This window comes from Anser brachyrhynchus, assembly GCF_964034855.1.
Source record: "Anser brachyrhynchus genome assembly, chromosome: 7".
NCBI lineage: Eukaryota > Metazoa > Chordata > Aves > Anseriformes > Anatidae > Anser > Anser brachyrhynchus.
In genome coordinates, this window is record NC_137701.1 from 33,672,597 (window position 1) to 33,691,470 (window position 18,874).

Here is an 18,874-nt window from a genome sequence, read left to right on the forward strand (position 1 = left end):
AGCTAAGTAAACAAGTCAGAGGGACTCCAACTTGGCATAACGAGGTGGGGCTCCTCTACGTGAAGGACCTCGCTCCAGGCCTCACCACTTGAGGTACCAGCTGATGGGGAAAACTATACCTCGCAAACAACCTGCCACTCTGCAGCTGAATGAGTATGTCAAAAAACTACATCTTTTGAGGAGCTACAAGGCCACAAATGATTTGAAAATGTGTGAAATTCTGGTCCCTGTGATAGAGAAGATGAAGAATACATTTTGAAAACACAGTGTAACCACTCTATAGAAAGGAGAGCTATTTTTAAAAAGAATGTAAGAGGCCTTTAGGACACAAGTAAAAGCCATTACGCCCAGAAAAGCTCAATTCCTTCTGTTCTGCACTATGAACACCTTTAATGATTTCCTGAATGACCCCACTGTTTGTGTGCAATCTTGCTGGCCAGAAACTAGTCCATTTGTAACTTTTAAAATATAATCTACATAAATACCTCATTATCCTATTATCTGCATTAGACTGGAAACACTAACTTGAAAAGGCATTACCTGTAGCATTTAAGATGTCATAAATTAACTGAGTTCTCCTAAGCGGACCATATTTTGCAGCCTCCTAATACATCCCACTATTCTCCTTTTTAAAATCTGGGATCAGTATAACTACTACTCTTTCAATTTTTCAACTGCTACAAGATATTTTTGTAATACAGTGATATATTCTAAAGTGAACTACTCTACCATAGACTGCTATAATTAAACCTATGATCTTCCCTTTCAATTGCATGTTCTAGAATTATATGTGCTTTGTTTAAGTTGATCTCCCTTTGTGAGCTTTCGAAAGAAATTTCCTGTTATTTGTTCTATGTTAAATTTGATTTTTTTTTAATTACTTGTTTTCCAGTGTATGGTCTAAGGTAATAGCAGAATTAGAATGATTTCACATGGTTATTAGAATGCTTACAATATTTAGGGTTAGATTCCTGTTCTTTACATCACTTTGTATAGATGTAATATATACTATATGAGATACTATCTCATGTGACGTGATTTTTCCTTGAAAAGGTAGAGTCTGTTCCTGAAAAAATGTACTGGTATTAAAAGTGGCTGCAAAAGTTAGTCAGTTTTTGGAATCTTCTGAAACATTGAGATGAAACAGTTTCTGTTCAAACTTGAAGCTCTATAATTCTAACAAGATGGCAATAGCAATGAGGCCAGAAGGCAAAATCAGTATCTACATAATACTGTTCTTGACCTACAAAATTGCTTTATTTCTTGAGTGCAGCTACTGAATGAGCAAAACATCCTTTTCTCTGAATCACTGAGAACCATCAATTTCTTTGATTTCTCTGATTCACATGTTTATATATAAAGTATCGGCAAATACGTAAATGTATATATTGTTAATACATAAAATATTCATTTCAGTGTATATGTAAATGCTGGTGCATACACACGCACATTATGTATACACATAAATTACATACTTTATATGTAAGCACCTGCCAATACCTATTTTCTACAAAGCAAGTAATTCCTCTGGCTGATTACAGTGCCTGCTTGTGGCTAGACTATACCAATGTGGTGTATTTGGAGGACACAGCTGCACTTGTGAGAAAACTCATTAACTTGAATTGCTCTGCAAATTTCACAACACAGCTCTAGTCTGCAACCTAATTAATGAAAAGGAAAAAAAAAAGTTATCCTTTTAAAAATTAACTCTAAATTTAGAGAGACAGAGAAAGTAAAAGATATCCAACATAAAAGCTCATATTTGTCTTGATGGTCTCCAGTATCACTTTATTTAGTTACACTGGTGTTCTTGTCTCACTTGACTGATCTCACAGTAGACAAATAATTTTTCTACACTGAACAACATTGGATATGCTAAAAATAAAACTGAAATGACTACTTGTTGCAGTTAAGCATAAAATGCTAACTGTGGCTGGCTGTTATTTTTTCCTGTGATTTAGGTGAATGCATCCAATCAATGTAGCTATGTAAAATTTTTTCCATCTTTAATTGACTTCGGTGCATTTTCTACACATTTGCAGCCATCTCCGCACACTCCACAACTCCACAGCATACTGAAAGCTTTGGGGATATTTATTTAGTTTTACACAGGGCGACAGCTATGGACACCAAGTTTCACATTTATCACACCATGGCCACTTGGAATTTCACCGAGACATCAAGGATTGAAAGTAAATCCTCTTCCACAAATGCCTGTATCAGCCACTTGAAATAAAGAGAATTTCCATGAGAAAACCTGGCAACCAACACCAGGCAAGTAGTTTCAAATCTGCACAAGAAAGAGACCAAAGTAAACACTCATGGAGCAGCTGCCTTAAAACTCCTGACCTAGTTTGCCTCCCCCACTGTTGAGTGACTGCTCATAAAGCTGCACTGGGCAATTAAAAGTGTTTATCAAGGATATTAAGACACAGCATTTTGGATGAAAAATGACTATATATTTCCAATTCACTTCTATTCTTCTCTTAATTCTTCACAGGCTCCTAGGAAGCAGAATAGGCTGGCACTGCTCAGTCCTGCTCCACACCCAGCTCCTGTTGCTGCAGCTGCAAGCAGGCAACAGTGAAGCCCTTCCAGGTAAGGGCACAGATGCCATAAAAGAGGCATCGGGACTTTCCTGGCATGATTTTCTATTTCTCTACTGGCAAATCGACTTTAAAGGCTATGCAATGTTATGCAACTACAGAGCAGCCCTTTGGTGGACATGCACTGTATCTGATGGGGCATGAGAAAGCTCCACAAAAGTTTATTTTGACCTAAAGAGAAATGATTTATTCTATTTTCAGTAGGTCGAAAAATTGGCTCCAGTTCCTAAAATGTCCAAGTTCTAAGCTGTGTGGTTTAACCCAGTGCACCCCCAGCCTCCTCGCTGGCAGGGCAGCACAAGAAGCTTAACAGTCCTTGCCTCTGTGAGCACCGCTCTGCAGCAACTGAAACATCGCTGTGTTATACCACACACCATTAATAATCACCATTATTCTCATCCTAAATCCAAAACACAGCACCATACCAGCTACGAGGGGGAAAATTAACTTTGTCCTAGCTGAAACCAGGACATAAGCTTGTAGAATCATAAAGTGGCTAGGGTTGGAAGGGACCTTAAAGATAATCTCGTTCCAACCCCCCTGCCATTGTCAGGGATGCCACCCACTATACCAGGTTGCCCAAAGCCCCGTATAGGTTTCTTCTGACTATATGCTAGATTTTCTGCTTCTTATAACAAAAGGAAAAATTCTGAAGCAATAAAAAATTATCAGATCTCAACTAGTACACACACAAAAAAGACTTTTAACTACAGCTGTTGTTCAAGGAATGATATCACTATGTCCTTAAGGGCTGAGCTTCAAATTACTATTTATGAATTAATGAAGACTTGATTGTATTATTCCCGCTAAGTGTGCATCTCTCTCTGCTTCATCAAAATTTAACAGAAATCCATAAATTAGTTCTTTCATATTTTCATCAAACTCTGTTCCCATCATTTGTCACCAGCAGGGCTATGACTACAGCACTCTGAATACCTAAATACTCCAAATCAAAGCAATCTTCTGTCTTAGTATTTACAAGCAGTGTAATAAATGCTTTGAAACTCACATGGACATCTGGTCCCAGAAGTGACAAACAGGTCTCTGTTTTTTCAGATTTCTCTGCTTTGGATTTGCGTTATTGGAGGAAAAAAGACAAAGGAATGCAAACACTCATAATTGAAAATTTAAAAAAATAAATAAATCTGCCTTTAAAACAGGTAAAAACAAGAGGGTTAAATGAGCTGACAGATTTCTTCCTGAGCCTCAATATTCTCCCAAATTCTGTTTTAATTTGAGCCAAGGAACTTAAGGAAGGCATCAAAAGGAGATGAGGCTCTGACATGCTTCAACAAATCCTTTAAGTGTTATCACAGTATCTGAAAGACTAAGACCACAAAGAAAGAAGCTAGTGAAACTCAGGACACTTCACAAACCATAGGCTGCTGCCATTAAGAAGAGATGTGTTGCTGCATATTGCAGAGCTATTATGCTCCTTTTATGGAGGCTTTTTCTGTACTGCTTCTTCATATAGCTTACATTTTGTGCAGGAGAGCACCCAGGATATTTTTCAGTGAGGATTTTTAATTTGAGAAAATAATGGGAAAAAAATAAATCAATCAATGCCTGGGTATTTAAGTAGGCACAAAAATGTTCAGTGTGTATGAAAAGCCTATAATAACTTGGAAAACCCTCATTAGAGAAGCACAGCTCTTCCACGGAGGTGATTACATTGGACTTCTCACTTTACAGTCAGAAAAATGAATAGATCAGGAGATTAGCAGTTAAGTTCACATAGTAAGCCAGTATCCAAACTAGAGGAAATATCCAGGAGGGCTGATTTCAGTAGAGAAGTCCAACACGATCACGGCAAATAGGCATTCACATTATTCATGGCATCGCACACCGTTTCTATTACTGATCCCAATCAAACTGAAGTGCATTAAAAAAAGGAAATAAAGAACACATTTAACTTGAGATGCTCATTACATAAACACCCCACTGGATTTTAATGCCATCTAACCCTCAGGATGGAGGCCACTTATTCTTTTCATCAAATTCGAATCCCCGACTGGAATCAAACTTTCCAGAAAGCAACTTCAAAACATAACCTCTGGCAGGAGGGGCAGGGGAGCACACATTTCATAAACTTACACATCCATATCAGAATATCATTATTAATGGGACCAGAAAACGTCTCAGGACAAAGACTTATGCAGAACACTGTGCTGTGCCATCGCAGGATTATGGCATTACCCAGCCTGCTTTGACAGGCTCTGTGAGTCCTCAATATATAGCACTGCCTGCATATGCAGAATCAACAGCCAAGAAGCTAATGGATTTCAAGAAAGTCACCAATTTCTTCCCACATAGCCAACAGCAAAGGTCCCAGCACAAAGTGTGATCCTTCTAAACATCACTGCCACAAGACCTGAGCAGTGCTACATCTGTTTTACAAAGGGAGGAGTTTGCCATCATCAGAATTTAATTATTTACACATAGTTCCTGCACCAGACTGCAACGAAAATAAAAACATTATTAAGAGTAACCCTCTGAGGTCTCACTCACCTGATACTTTTTTCCAATATATTGTAAAACTCAAAGTTACCTAAACATCCATTATACACTTCTGTGGCCCTATCAGTATCTGAGCAAATGTTGGTCTCCACTTCCTCCAATTACAGACACTTCTTTTTTAGAATTACATCACAGGAAGAAAAGACTGGTGTCTTTTTGTTTTTTTTTTTTTTTAATGCAACTTCACAAGGTAGTAATGAATTATCCCAATAGCAAAGACGATTTTCCTTACCACATCAGACTCACAGCAGACACGCTACACTGATTTACAGCTAAGAGGAGTGCCAAAAGGAACTGAAACAAACACAAGAAGAAAACTAAACTTTAAACTCAATTACAATCACTCTAACAGAATTTCAGTTTTCCCTTCAAAACTATTTTCAGTTCTCTTTCCTCAAACTAGAAAAAGTCAAGGTCCTTCAACAGACTCAGCTAGAATTAAAGTAAAAAAGCATATGATTAAATCCAACTTTTAAGTATGGCAATACAGTTAGGTTATATTACAGTTCTGCAAATAGTTTGCATTCCTACTGACTTTATAGAGCTTGAATTTCAATTACACAGGAGGAAACTGCAAGAACATTGCCCATTAAGTCATCCTTCTTTTTGGAACACCTTTTCTAAAAGGCCAGAAGTAGCTCAACAATTCAATCTCACTGGAAGCTGGAGTTTCTGCCTTTGTGAAACATTCTCTTCACCCAGAAAACGTGTGTGATTTGAACCAGAACTGGGGGAATCATTTTTAGTTATTTTTAAGCTGCTTTTGATAGAAAATGGGTGTAAGATTAGCATCCTGCACTGCCGCTTGGAACACCAGAAATGATAACTTGTCAGATACATACGCCGAACAAAAGGATTCATTGATTTTTTTCACAAAAGTTACTAGATGGAAAATTCATGCAGAGATTTCAAAAATTCATCACAGGTCAGGCAGCAGTATTAGACGTACAAATTCCGATACAACCTGACTAATTTGCTATGGGTCAGTAGCAAGAGCAGGAACATCGCAATGCATTAGATAACTTGGCAAATGCACCACTTTTTAAAACTTATTTTGCATACTTAGAGTAACTTATTTCTAACATTCTTGCAGAAAGAGAGTGGTTTTCAGTAATTACCATCTTTTTTTTTTTGCCTCTTATCTTCCACTTAAACCAAGTTACCTCCCTTTCCACTGAAGTGGCACCAAATGAAATATTAAAAGTTACATCTCCACGGCTGACATCAAGTAATTATTTAATGAAGTGCAAACTGTGTTTCCTAAATCCAAACAGAATGCATCTACTGCTGGATGGCTAAGTAATTCAGGAGAAATAGAGTCTTACTCTCTTCTACACTTTGTACCATTTATAGGGCTTTACTCTCTTCAACATTGCCTAACGTTTTCTACCATTTGCTACAGCTCCTCTCCATCCCTCCAGATTTTACTGGCATTAGTTTCACAGCAGAGATGATGAAAAATATGGTTTGATTAAAAAAAAAAAAGAGAGAGAGAGAAAGAGATTGAAGGTAAACAGCAAATTAGTACTTACACATAAGAGTACACATAAGTACTTACACATAAGAGCTCTGGGTTAAGATTTTTTCATGCAAACCTAACTCTGACAAATTACTGGTGGGGAGGCTCCATCCACTTTGGAAGGACTTTTATATTTTGACTGGAAAATTTTATCTATTGGAAAATAGACAGCTACAGATGTCAGATAAGTAGTTTCCATGAAAGTTGTCATGGAAAAGAATGTTATATTTAAAAAAAATCATCTTTCCTTACTTTTGCACAATTTTACATATTTTTTTTGTTGTTAAAATTTGGACCCCCACTCCTACTGAAATCGACGACAACCAAGCAAAAGATGCTTATCAGTTCCAGAGGAAAGGAAACACTGGAGGCAAATCTCCAGAGGCAGGTAAGGATCATCTAGTAAGATATCCAGGTATCAAAAGTTGCTCCCAAGACTGCTCATTTCACTAAATCTCAGTCCTTGGAAATCCTCTTATCTGAGGTAATTTAGACAAAAGAAAAAGATGGCATATTCCTACAGATTTTGCCCTTGAAGTTTTTCAAGGGATATCTAGGAAGAGGTAAGAATTCAGCACAGAGTAACTATGAATTCAAGTCAGAAGCCTTAATAGGAAAATTCAAATCCTAATGCGAAGATCCCACACTCATCAAGGGCAGACACTGTTGATTTTCTCACTGCCCCATAATGACACAGCCTGAGCATTTCAGTGTTCATACAGCACCAGGTACATGTAGCTGTTAGTGCGCCCATGCCTTCAAGTAGCAAAGAAAAAAAAAAACAAATGATTGAATTGGCTGGTGAATTTGAAAGCACATCGGTGATCTAGGTAACACTGGAGAAAGGATAATCATTATACACTCACACTTGAAATACAGACCTCAACACCCACAAAGAAATACATTCTATGACTGTAAAGTTAACACCCGATTTGCAAAGATCTCCAGTTAACTAACATTTCTACAGACAGTGCTACAAGTTGAAGACAGGCAGGCAGGGTTGCGGCCACGCCACTGATGGCCACAGCTTCAGTCCCTGCACACACGGAGCACCGCCTGCCTCTCCCACTGCAGCACTAACCCAGTCTTTACCTCCGAGTAGTCGCTGATATTTTTTTGCAGAATTTATAGGGATCGAATGTCATCAAGACTTCTGTCAAATCCGGCTGAAATTAGCTGACAGGTTTAAAAGCTTTGGGAGTACAGGGCACTGAGTACAGCCATACGTGTCTTAGCTCATTTGAAAACCATGCTAGGATACTACAGAAATTGAGGAGTTTTAGAGATAAACAGGACAGACAATGTGACGCTTTCTCTGGTATGAGGCCAGGATCGGGTACATTGATGTTACTGTTGGATAAATCAGGAGAGCTACAACCTCCTCCTGGGACATGGCAACCCTAGCACACGGAGTGGCATCAGCTGAAGGGCTTGAAGGAGAAGGAAGGGCTTGAAATAGGAAGAGGCTCCATTTTCTCTTAATGTCCTCTGATTTCGGTCTGAAAGGCAATGATCATTAAGCCAGTTTTTAATGATGTGGCATACATTAGGATCTGGATTTGTATACTTGAACTGAGAAAACAGGAAAAAAACACTGAGTACATGTGATTATTATTGTCAGTGGGAAGAAGAGAGCTCAAATAATTTAATTAAAATAATGAAACAAGATAAAATTGATCCATTTAAATGTTTTAAACATTCATAAACTATGAGATCCAGAGGGTCTATGTGCAAATAAATACATTACCACCATCATTAAAGCATAAGAGAGCAATGAATTTAAACTGGAAAGGCATCTAAAACAAATTTCCCATACAGCTGCTTTTTAAAAAGTTAAAGAATCCAGAGGTGAAATAGACAATGAGAAACAAAGCAATCAACACGGGAATGGCATAAAGGACATAGTATCCTTCTTGACATTCAAGTTTTCTGTAAGATAGAACATCATTCTAAAAACTTTATCAAGATATGCCATTAGCCCAATTTTAGAGCTTTCTCTGATAAATTATTTGAAGTGGCATTTAGGATTTTAGTGACTTTGTACTTCTCTAACGTAATTTCCTCCTCCATTAAGTAGCAATATGATTTTGTTCTTTGATGAAATCTTGTGCCTCAATGTTTTTAGAGAACACATATGCACAGAATAACTAATATTTTTTCTACTTCTTTTAATCTTCCAGAGTTTTCCCTCCTGACTTTTAAAATTATGAAAGGCACTGAAACAACAGCAGTGCTGTTTCTATCAGGAACATGGGGCTGACAATTAAAACCAAGTGCGTGAGAGGAATTCTCTGAAAACGGGAAATGTGCTACACTATTCAGAAGAATACAGTTCCTTCACATTAGGTGCCTATTACATAAGTCTCAACAGAAGTATAAATCAGAGCAAGCTGTAAGCATGAAAATGAAAAAGCAGGTTTAAAACTGGTTTCATAAATTTGAAATACTGGAACACTGTGTATATGGCAAAGAATAGTATCTGCATTTGTGTTTGCTACCTAACATATAGCTAATAAAATGCCCTATGAATAGCTTCCTACAAGGAAAGTTAAGAAAATAATATATGGAAGAGATTGAAAAGTACTGGAGATCTTTGCAATAAATGAGGGTGTTTGTTTTCAACAGCAGATGTTTTGAACCCACTGCACATCAAAATACCAGTAATGATGATTTAATGGAATACAACTTAAGAATTGTTTTTCTCTCTTTTTACATCTCTTTTCCCAAGTACTATACCCTAATTAAAGAACTTATAACTCATCTTCAAGAGAGGAAAGGAGAAGAGGGGGAAGAGAAAGAGAAGAGAGAACTAGCTCCTCACTTGTGAAGGCTGAATAATCTGGAGAGGCACAGCTAAGATCTCCTAAGATATCAAGCTTCCATACCAATAATTTATAGTAATCACAATTCAAATTGTCCAGTGTGTGGAATATGTACATTTTCTAGTAGGTTCTATCAAGCAATTTTATTTTTTTTTTAGAAACATTAACTGTATTTTCCCTTAATCTTAACTAAACTCTTACATGTTTGTTAAAACATCTCCTGCATACCAAAGAAAGTGATTGTGCATACTCAAGACTTCTACACTTGACTTAGCTTACTACTAAGAGTTATCTACACCAAATTTACCAAACTAGTTAAAAAAAAAAGGATTTGTGTTGAAAATATTTTGAATTGGCTTTCAAAAACAAACAAGAAAAGCCCAATACGCATGCAAACAAAGCAAGATTCTTTAAGTGTTCCCTTAGCCTTCATGGTAAATCAGATATTCATTCTGGTATGACTTGTGCAATTTGACTGGCACAATAAAATGATTTTGCAAGTGAAAACAGCTTTCTGTTTTACAAAATGGAAAGTTGCCTCATCAAAATGAGGAGAGAGAAATGAAGGTCAGAGCAGTGATTCATCTTCCTAAGGCAGAGTCACATCGAAGAGACCTTGAAAAAGTCAAGTAGTTACTTATGGGCATTTGAAAGATATAAAAAAAAAATCACATAAATGAAAATTGTCTGAAAATAAGCACCAATTGTCTGTCTGTTCTTGGAGCTATTTTGCCTTCTGCAGCGTATCACTAAGATGAGTGATTATAGCAAATTATTGTAAAGGACAATCTTCTAGGGAAGTTTCGAGAGAGAGAGATTGATTGGTTAGTGAGTGCACAAAAGATGCGGAAAAGACAGAAAATGAATAGCAATAAAGAGAGGGAATACATTTTAAAAAAAGAATAAACTGAAGGCAGACAAAGCTCCTAAAGTTTATTCTGTTTAACATTAATCCTAAGAAATGGAGGAAACCGTAAGACATCCTTCTTACCCCAGGAATACATTTTTGTTTTATAATTACAAGTAAAAAGCCTCTCTCCCCCTCTCCTCTGATTTGGTCTCTGCAAACAGGAGTGCTGAACATAACTTCCAGTGGAAATTAATGGAAGGAGTCCCAGTAACCACTGGAAAAGTCCTCGTGCAATCAATGAGGTTGATTATTTTTCAAACCTTTTGTGTCCATCAACCCCATGGAAACAAAAGACATAGGTGTGTAATGAGAATTGTCATCTACATTCAGACTGCAGTGTCACCAAAGAATAATTAACTGCAGGATGATCTGATCTCACAAAGTTGGCTCACAGCATCTATGTTGGACATGATGCATTACATGTACTGCGTAGGGAGGGGAAATGGGACATTGTTAGGACTGGATCCTAACACAGCTTCCTTCATACATTAATAAACAGAAAGGCAAAGCGGGTTTTGGGATGCTCTGGCTTAGAGGCACACTGTTGCTAGCCTAAGAGCCAAAAATGAGCAATTCCTTCATAGTCCCAAGATACATGGACAAAGACAGCTATGTAACCATTGCTTCTGTTCCTTATCTGAAAAAGGAGTTGTTGAAAAGTAGCTGATTTTTTTTTTGTTTTTGCTTGGAAGATTAAAGATGGATGGTTTCTGGAATGTAACCATTCTCCTCCATTTCATACCTTTTTGGAACTTGCCTTTCATTTTTACTGGTTTCATCTCTCTTCTCAAATACCTCTTTGCATCATCACATATCATATTCTCATTTACTAATACACAACTTTGACGTGGTCATTAAGAGATCTTCACTAAAATTTAACAGAAGATTGGCTTTAACCAATTTAATCTGAATTTAATGGACTTCTAGCTCCCAGGCAGCACATGCAAGTTCATTAGAATAGTACGGTCAGAAGAGAAGAGTATAATCCCTTAAGACAAACTGAATTTGAAAACAAAAGTGTTATTTTCTGATTCACCTTAAAATGAAAAGTGTATATATACATATATATATATATATACACACACACACATACACACACACACACAACATTTACTGAAAAATTCACCTTGGTAACCTAACCATGTTTTCTTTTTATTTTTACTTATGTAAGTTTTTTGTATGTAAAATTTTCAGAGCAGCAATTGCCTTTTCACAAAAAATGTGCATTACTTTGTACAATAGGGCTAGCATCACCTAGTAAAGTTTCAATAGAATTTTTGATGTTATAGAATACATTTAATCAGGAACTATTATAGAATATAGCAAAGAAGTCGACTTTTATGTAGTTAGCTACAGAAAGACAACTAGTTTATGCAGTGCATATATCTGGAAGGACGACTGTATGCATTTGAACACAATTACATTCAACATATATTGTGTCAATTCTCCAGACGAGACTTCCATATCAAAGCTGTTTTCTGACAGAAGTCTACTTAAATTTTGATGATATTAATTGTATGTATTATGATACAGTCTAAAGACATACTTAAATGAGTCAGAATACAAGAAAACATTGCGCTCAAGGGCTTCCAAGGTAGGAAAGAAAAGATACAAAGCACAAGAGGAAGAAAAAGCCCAGAGGCTGTCTTTTCTAAAGTCACTCAGCAATGGAAGTGAAAGGAGATGGTTCTCTATACAATTAATATTTTTGTTGCTGGAAATTAAAAATATTTGCTGTTCTGAAGTTGGATGAAAAGTCAGAAAAATGTTTCCAAATTTTGCAATATCTTGGCTTAAATTCTACAGTATCAACATTTTTATTAATTATGAGGTAAAGTTAGAAGTTGTTTCAAGCTTTTTAAGTGATGAAAGTGCAGTAATTGTAGGATTTAAGAATTTTGATTCAGTCGATTCCATTGACAAGCATTAATGTGTACACAGCAGATAACTTCTGCTCATAATCTATCAATATTTCAAAAACAGTCTCTCCTTAGCCATAACTGATTCTTCTTTCCAAAGCATGTTGCAAACACAGAATTCTGTCATTCTTTCTTCAGCTTCAAAGGGTAGGGTAAATACAAGAGTTCATGAAATTATTTTATGTAAAGTAAACAAGCTGGAGTAAGTTAAACAAAACAGTAGGAAAAAGTGTACCTAAAGCACTCTTAATGCATGCCAGAGAACAAGCATTTGCAAAGCATATAACATTAGTCTGCAGTGGCATCGAAAAGTGGAATAATTCACTCTCATGGTGAACCTTCAAATGAAAACTCTGTAAAAGAGTATAAAATCAAATTATTGTTCCTAAAGTTTTAATACTTATATCTCATCCAGCCACAAATGCAGTATAGATAACATTGTAACATTATTTCTGTATCCCTTTGAAATGTAATGGCTGGCGCGATCTCCCATTCATCATACCTTTTGCTGTTATTACAGCAGTGAGAAAGACCACAAGATTGCTATCTCCAGATCATAATGAGAACTGGGAAAAATTATTTCTTTTTCCACTTTGTTATCACCTTTATCACAGCAGAGATTAATTCCGTGTCATCTGGGAACATGTATAGCTATGCTGCCTTACAAAATGTTACCTATGCAACACTAAAATGACTTTTCAATATCCTGGTACACGTCGTTCCTTCAAAGCTCTCTCTTTATAACATATTCCTTGATAAGGCTACTTCCCTTTTAGATACCAATTAATGAATATGAAGCCTGAGTAACAGCCCTGTAAAGCAATGAAAAGGCTGACAGTTGATGTCAAAATGAGGGGTGGAGTGTATTCTGAATGTCTGCCTAGCCTACACATTCCCTATTGGATAATAAAGCAGTCAAAAAAGAGAGCAGTGGAATGGCTACTCAATCAAATTATAGCATGTAGAAAAGGTCAAAGCAGTAGAGCACAATGATATAATTCACAGATTATACAAGACATTAAAATTCTGATATGACACTCTTTGGAAAAAAAGACTATAACAAGGACAGAAAATGGTAGGACATTAATCCATTCCCATGACAACATTTGTACCCTAACTGGAAAATGTACAACTGCAGCCTTTGTTAAGTCCTTGCTAAGACTGGTTACATGGCTTAATTTTGGATACTACACATTGAGGCTCTGTCAACAAAAATTCTTGGAATTGGGTAGGATAGAAGCTGAATTACACAACTTCCGTGTCTAAGGAGCTACAGAATTCCATTGTATCGGAGCCTTCTGTTCGTTAAGCAACTGGATGTGACCTGTACATGTGTATCTCTTCAAGAGATACACATGTGTTTAAAATAGTTACAGCTGACATGCAACTGAGCACACTTAAATATATAAAATTATGTTAATTATCTCCGTAGGACCCAAACTCCTTAGTCCAATTAAGGGTCCTTTCACATATAGTAAAAGCAAGAGAAGATATGGTCACCTTCACAGATCTAATGAAAAACATGACTCGTGATAGGGAGTAGAGCAGATGGCAGCAACAACTGTAAACACAATGTAAAAGCAAGGTCCCAACAGCTAGTGAGGAGCCCAAACAAAAGTAGAAACAAAGCAGCAGGAAGATTCTCCCTGCTTGAATGGGCACCACGTCAAGCCTTTGATCACTCCAATTATTTCCATACCATTTATACCTTTTAGTCTTCTAACTCAATGAATAATACCAACCTCACCAAACTGTGTCTCACCCTAGCCATTACCATTCAACTTATTTCTCGTGTCACCACAGAAAAAAAACTTTTGGAAACAATTAGAGAAAAACAATTTTTTGCTGTGAAAAAGACATTCTCAGGAGCAGCACAGATTGTAAATCCACTTTGAGGCAAGCATGGTAAATATTTTGCATAAGATCATATGTTTAAAAGGTTGAACAGAAGGAAACAGTTTCAATAGTAAACTCACCTAAAATACTTTGATTTTCAGTATAGCTAAAGTTCTTGCAATAGTTATCTGGGGAATACCTTAAGTCCAGCTTTTCAATAACATTAAACCTTGAACCTTCATCTTTTACTAAGCAGAAGCATTAAGGCTGGTTATAAAATTTTAAGTCAGAAAAAACATAGGCTAGGAAGGGACTTCTCTTTTCTGCCAGTGTGACAATCCTAATATAAATGTAGATTCTATATTCCTTTCTCTTTGGTGATTAAAGTTGCACATACAGAAAATATACTTTCCAAGCACTTTAAGTTTGTGCTCTTATCATGAAAATTTCCCTATAGGGAAATGAAATTCATGAATATAACCATAAAGAATATTGTGTTTGATGATGTAACATGCCAGCTTTATCATTTCTTTCCTGTTTATAAAGTCACAGCAGGTAAGATGGTTATCTGTGTGTTTTGCAGCCAGATCTCACACAAGCAAGATTTCTTGTTCCAGGCTTTCCGCTTAGCCCATGACTGAGATTTATTTGTCCTTATTTCTTGACATCTGCTTTTGTACTTCAGAGTCAAATGAGCCTGCGTCATAGCTCAAATGTTTAGGAGGTCAACTTCAAAGATAGACTCTGCTGAACACTGAACTGTGATTTAGCCTCTACAAGGATGAAATGATATAGCATATAATTATATTTTCAAGCTAAATATTTAAAGAACTTCTCAAGTTTCCCCAGTTTTTAAACATTTAAAACCTCTTGCTTCTGTAAAACATGCCAAGAGACTGGGAATCTTTATTATAAAAATATCCGATAAATGCAATTTGTTGCACTCTTCCAGCTTGCATTCCAAGTTATTAACAATGTTAGCTGCAGAGCATACTCCAGGAACTCAGGTCAGAGTACCAAAGAAATGAAATAGAGAATAAGCCGACCTAACAAATGTTTAAATAAAAAATCACAGGAAAATTTAGATTGAAAGGGACCTCTGGAGGTCACCTAGTGCAACCTCCTCCTCGAAGCAGGTCTAACTTCATAGGTAGATGTGATTGCTGGGGACCTGAATGTAATATACACTGGTAGTACCCAGGAATTTACTTTCAGGTGAATATTAGGCTATGGTCTTACGATTCACGTTATGTTCTCTCTGTCCCAATGGATCTTTCATGTTTTTTAGATGGCAAGTCAACTTCAAAAGATGCCTTAGCTGGTTACAAAAATGCTGGTCAGAGTCTGGTTCCTCTTTAGCATAACAGAGGCTGAAGCTTGATTAATATGTTTTGGCAATTATAAAACCCATTATTAAGAATAAGGATAAAACAATGCAATAACAGGTCTCATTATCAGACATCCTATTCTAAAAACAGATCAGCTCACCAAATTTAAAAGCCAACAGATTCATCAAATCATGCACGTGCAGTCAGGTAAATAGCATTAAGAACACTATCTGGAAAAAGCAGTCTGTGTTTTTACTTCAAAGCAGCTATACATCTCCAGATGATCCCATCAATAAACTCAGAAGCAAGCATGGCTCTCTGTGATTAATTTTCCCACATCCTCCTAAAAAATTAAGGATGTTGGTTAAAATCTCACAGTACAAAACAACACCCCAGAGAACACAGTCTGCAGTATGTTAACATGGAAAAAGAAATCCTTATTGAGCTAAGACTTGCTCCAACACACACTCAAATGAACAAGAACCAATTTACAACATGTGTTTAAGTTCCTTTTACGTCTACAGGGAAGTCTTGCTCCAGTCTTCAAGGGATCTGAAAACTCTGCCCACTCAGACCTCTGCTCGTAAGATGTTGACTCCAGCTCTTCTAAGTGCTGAAGAACCACCAAAGTGATTGTGCAGAGATCACACACCTTTGTACACCTGTTATTAAAGGTGCCTCATAAAGTTACAAGCGTTCTTACTAGCTAAATCTCAAAGTAGGAACTACATTGTTCAGGCACGGTCAAGTCTTTTTTCTTCCTCTGTTATTTGTAATGAACAGCATCAAAGCTGCTTTCTTTCATCTCTGCCATTATTCTTTATATTTTGAAGCCAGAACTATGTTAGAATAATATAACTGTCGCAACATATACTCCTTCCTTTCTGGCAGATTAGAACTCTGGTGCAAAATACATAAGGCTATTGAAGTCAAAAGAGTTATGCCAGGGATAAATCACCCTGGTGATATTTTACAATTGATGTCATTACAACACAAGGCTTTAGCTTGTCTCTCTGGTATGCAGTGCACTGTTCTTTACGGAGGTAAACAGTGTTCACTGCAAAATGTTTCAGAAGGGACTCTCTCTACTGTCTTTTCCCATTCCATTTTAAATGTCTGATACATATGTCTTCAGGGAAAGACCTCTGTACCTACAGGGTCTTTGATTCAAAGTTATTGCCATCTTCCTCATTTTGGAAGTATTGAAAACATACAGTGTATTACGGGGAAATCCGTGAGCTGAGATGTATCCTATTTCCTAACCAATATGCTAGGCAAAAAGCTGCACATAGGATTTGGTGCCTTTTACCACTAAAAGAAGAGAGAATGACCTTGCATAGTAGAAGAAAAAATACACTTCTAGCATTAACTAAGCCAAAGCTCCTGGGAAGCATGTGGTGGCATCATAATTTCTTTTCTACCACTGGTATTGATGTGTTCTGCTGCAGAGAAGGGCAGAAAAAAGTAGAAAGGCTGGAATTTTAGAGTGAAAATAAGAAAAGATAAGGACAAGGAACTACATGTACACAATATTATTTAAAATTATATCAAAAATAGCAATAAATAATTGTATAGCATACTGTGCAGATGGTTGATTATGATCAATATAAGTCTTGAGAAGCCATATTACAACTAAAGATCATAATTCTAAATTTAATGTCTCCAGAGAGATGAAACTGTCAGAAAGATATTCTGTGATTTTACTTTCTTCTGGTATTTTGAGAAATCACAGAACAGGGAAAAGTTAGGTGTTAGGTGGCCACATGACAATAAAATGACTAATTTTTTGCTCAGTTCTACTATCTTGCCATATACAAAGACATAGCCCAATTTAAGGTGGCCAGTACAAGGCAACATCCACTGTACTTCATGTTTTACAACAGCTCCTGAAGCACCAGATTCAAATTACCTCCCATCCTAAGATGCTTTAAATAGATCCCACCTCTGGGACAAAACACAGCAATTGCATGGAGGCTGTGCTGATATAACAGAGGCTTGGACCCACTGGTGCTGCTTCTCAAAGTGGGACTCAAATCTGTTCATTAGTAACAGACACGTGGCATTGGCTGAACAGCCCCAGCTGGATAATGGAAGTTTGAGTCCCAAGACACCTCTTCCAAATCCTCCATTCCTTGCATAGAGGATCCTTTATGTTGGAGGCCACTCAAAGATGACAAAGACAACAGGTTACAGAGCTCAGAGCAGCAGGAAACGCCTGTGTTCACACTGTCTGGCCTCATCTTTCTGCGCAACAGATTGTGTAGGAAGCCAGCATATACACATGAGAGAGTGCGCACGTTCAATATTGAGACCCAGGTTTTAACTCAAATGTACTTCCATGATGAATATGAGATTACAAATGGCCGTGCAGGATATGAAATCAAATCAATACCTGTGGAAAGCCATGGGGAGACCCTTGATGATAAGGAGCACCAAGAGCAAAGTTTTCTGCCTGTGCTAAGAGAACATCCTTGAAATAGTGGGTACTGATGTCATGGGCACCGAGTTTCCATACAGACTGAAGGACAATGCTGTTTACCTGAACTGCAACAGCTCAAGCAACACATATGCTGTGTGCTGTTTGGAAACCTCCTTCTCAACAAGTCCAGTGGGACTATTAGACTATGCATGCACTGGAAAAGTAACTCAGAGAGCAGCTCCTTGAGATACAAATGTTAAGCTGGAGACTCACAGCAGCACCACAGCACACCCCAAAACAGTATCAGCAACTGTCCCCAAGAAGCACAAGTTTCATGACTGATTTAAGTCATGGTGAAAGAAAATCAAATGCTAAAATTAACATTTTTATTTTGTCTTGTCAGCTAGTCATTCAATGGAGATAGAGAAAATATCTTTTCCAAGTGCTGGGATCTGGCCAGAGAGCATGTTTAAATGCATATGATGTTAACATTGTTTTACCACATAGACGGGTGTTCAGACCTGTTTCACTGACTCTTCTCTATTAGCTACTTGCAATTTGGTCTTGGACTAAGCTTTATAAAAAAGAAAATGGGAAGATTATTACATCTTAGGTCTCTGAAATCTTTCACGTTTTGGGACATTTGGCTGATCTTTTTCCAAACCCTTTTTAAACAAACACATCAATCTACCCAAAGGTTATAGAAATAGGTATGCAATTGAATTGTCACCCATAAGCATATGAGTTAACTTTCTGAAGGCTTTTGTCACATGGAAAATTCAGTGTTTAGTTTGTTTGTTCTTAATTTTAGATTGTAACCAAATTCCAAGAAAAAATAGCCTTCAACAATGAGATACTAAAATGTTTCATCTCCCTGGCATGTCATCACTGTTCTTGCTGTTACTAATACATCTCTTGTTAGAATAGTGCCTAACTATCAGCCAGGTGACCTACCTGATGACAGAAATAATAAAACAAGCTTACTAGAGGTCTGTAAT

The 18,874-nt window shown here is 37.0% G+C and overlaps 1 protein-coding gene and 1 long non-coding RNA gene across 2 annotated transcripts in view; one reads left to right on the forward strand and one right to left on the reverse strand.

Annotated features, from left to right (window-relative positions):
* Positions 1 to 18,874, reverse strand: part of DPP10 (dipeptidyl peptidase like 10) — a 494,333-nt gene that overhangs the window by 351,132 nt on the left and 124,327 nt on the right. The window lies entirely within an intron of this gene.
* LOC308197966 overlaps positions 1 to 18,874 on the forward strand; it is a 74,707-nt gene that overhangs the window by 45,414 nt on the left and 10,419 nt on the right. The window contains exon 3 of the long non-coding RNA XR_013953484.1: positions 1 to 18,874. This exon is cut by the window's right edge and continues 10,419 nt beyond it. This is a non-coding gene — a long non-coding RNA (uncharacterized lncRNA).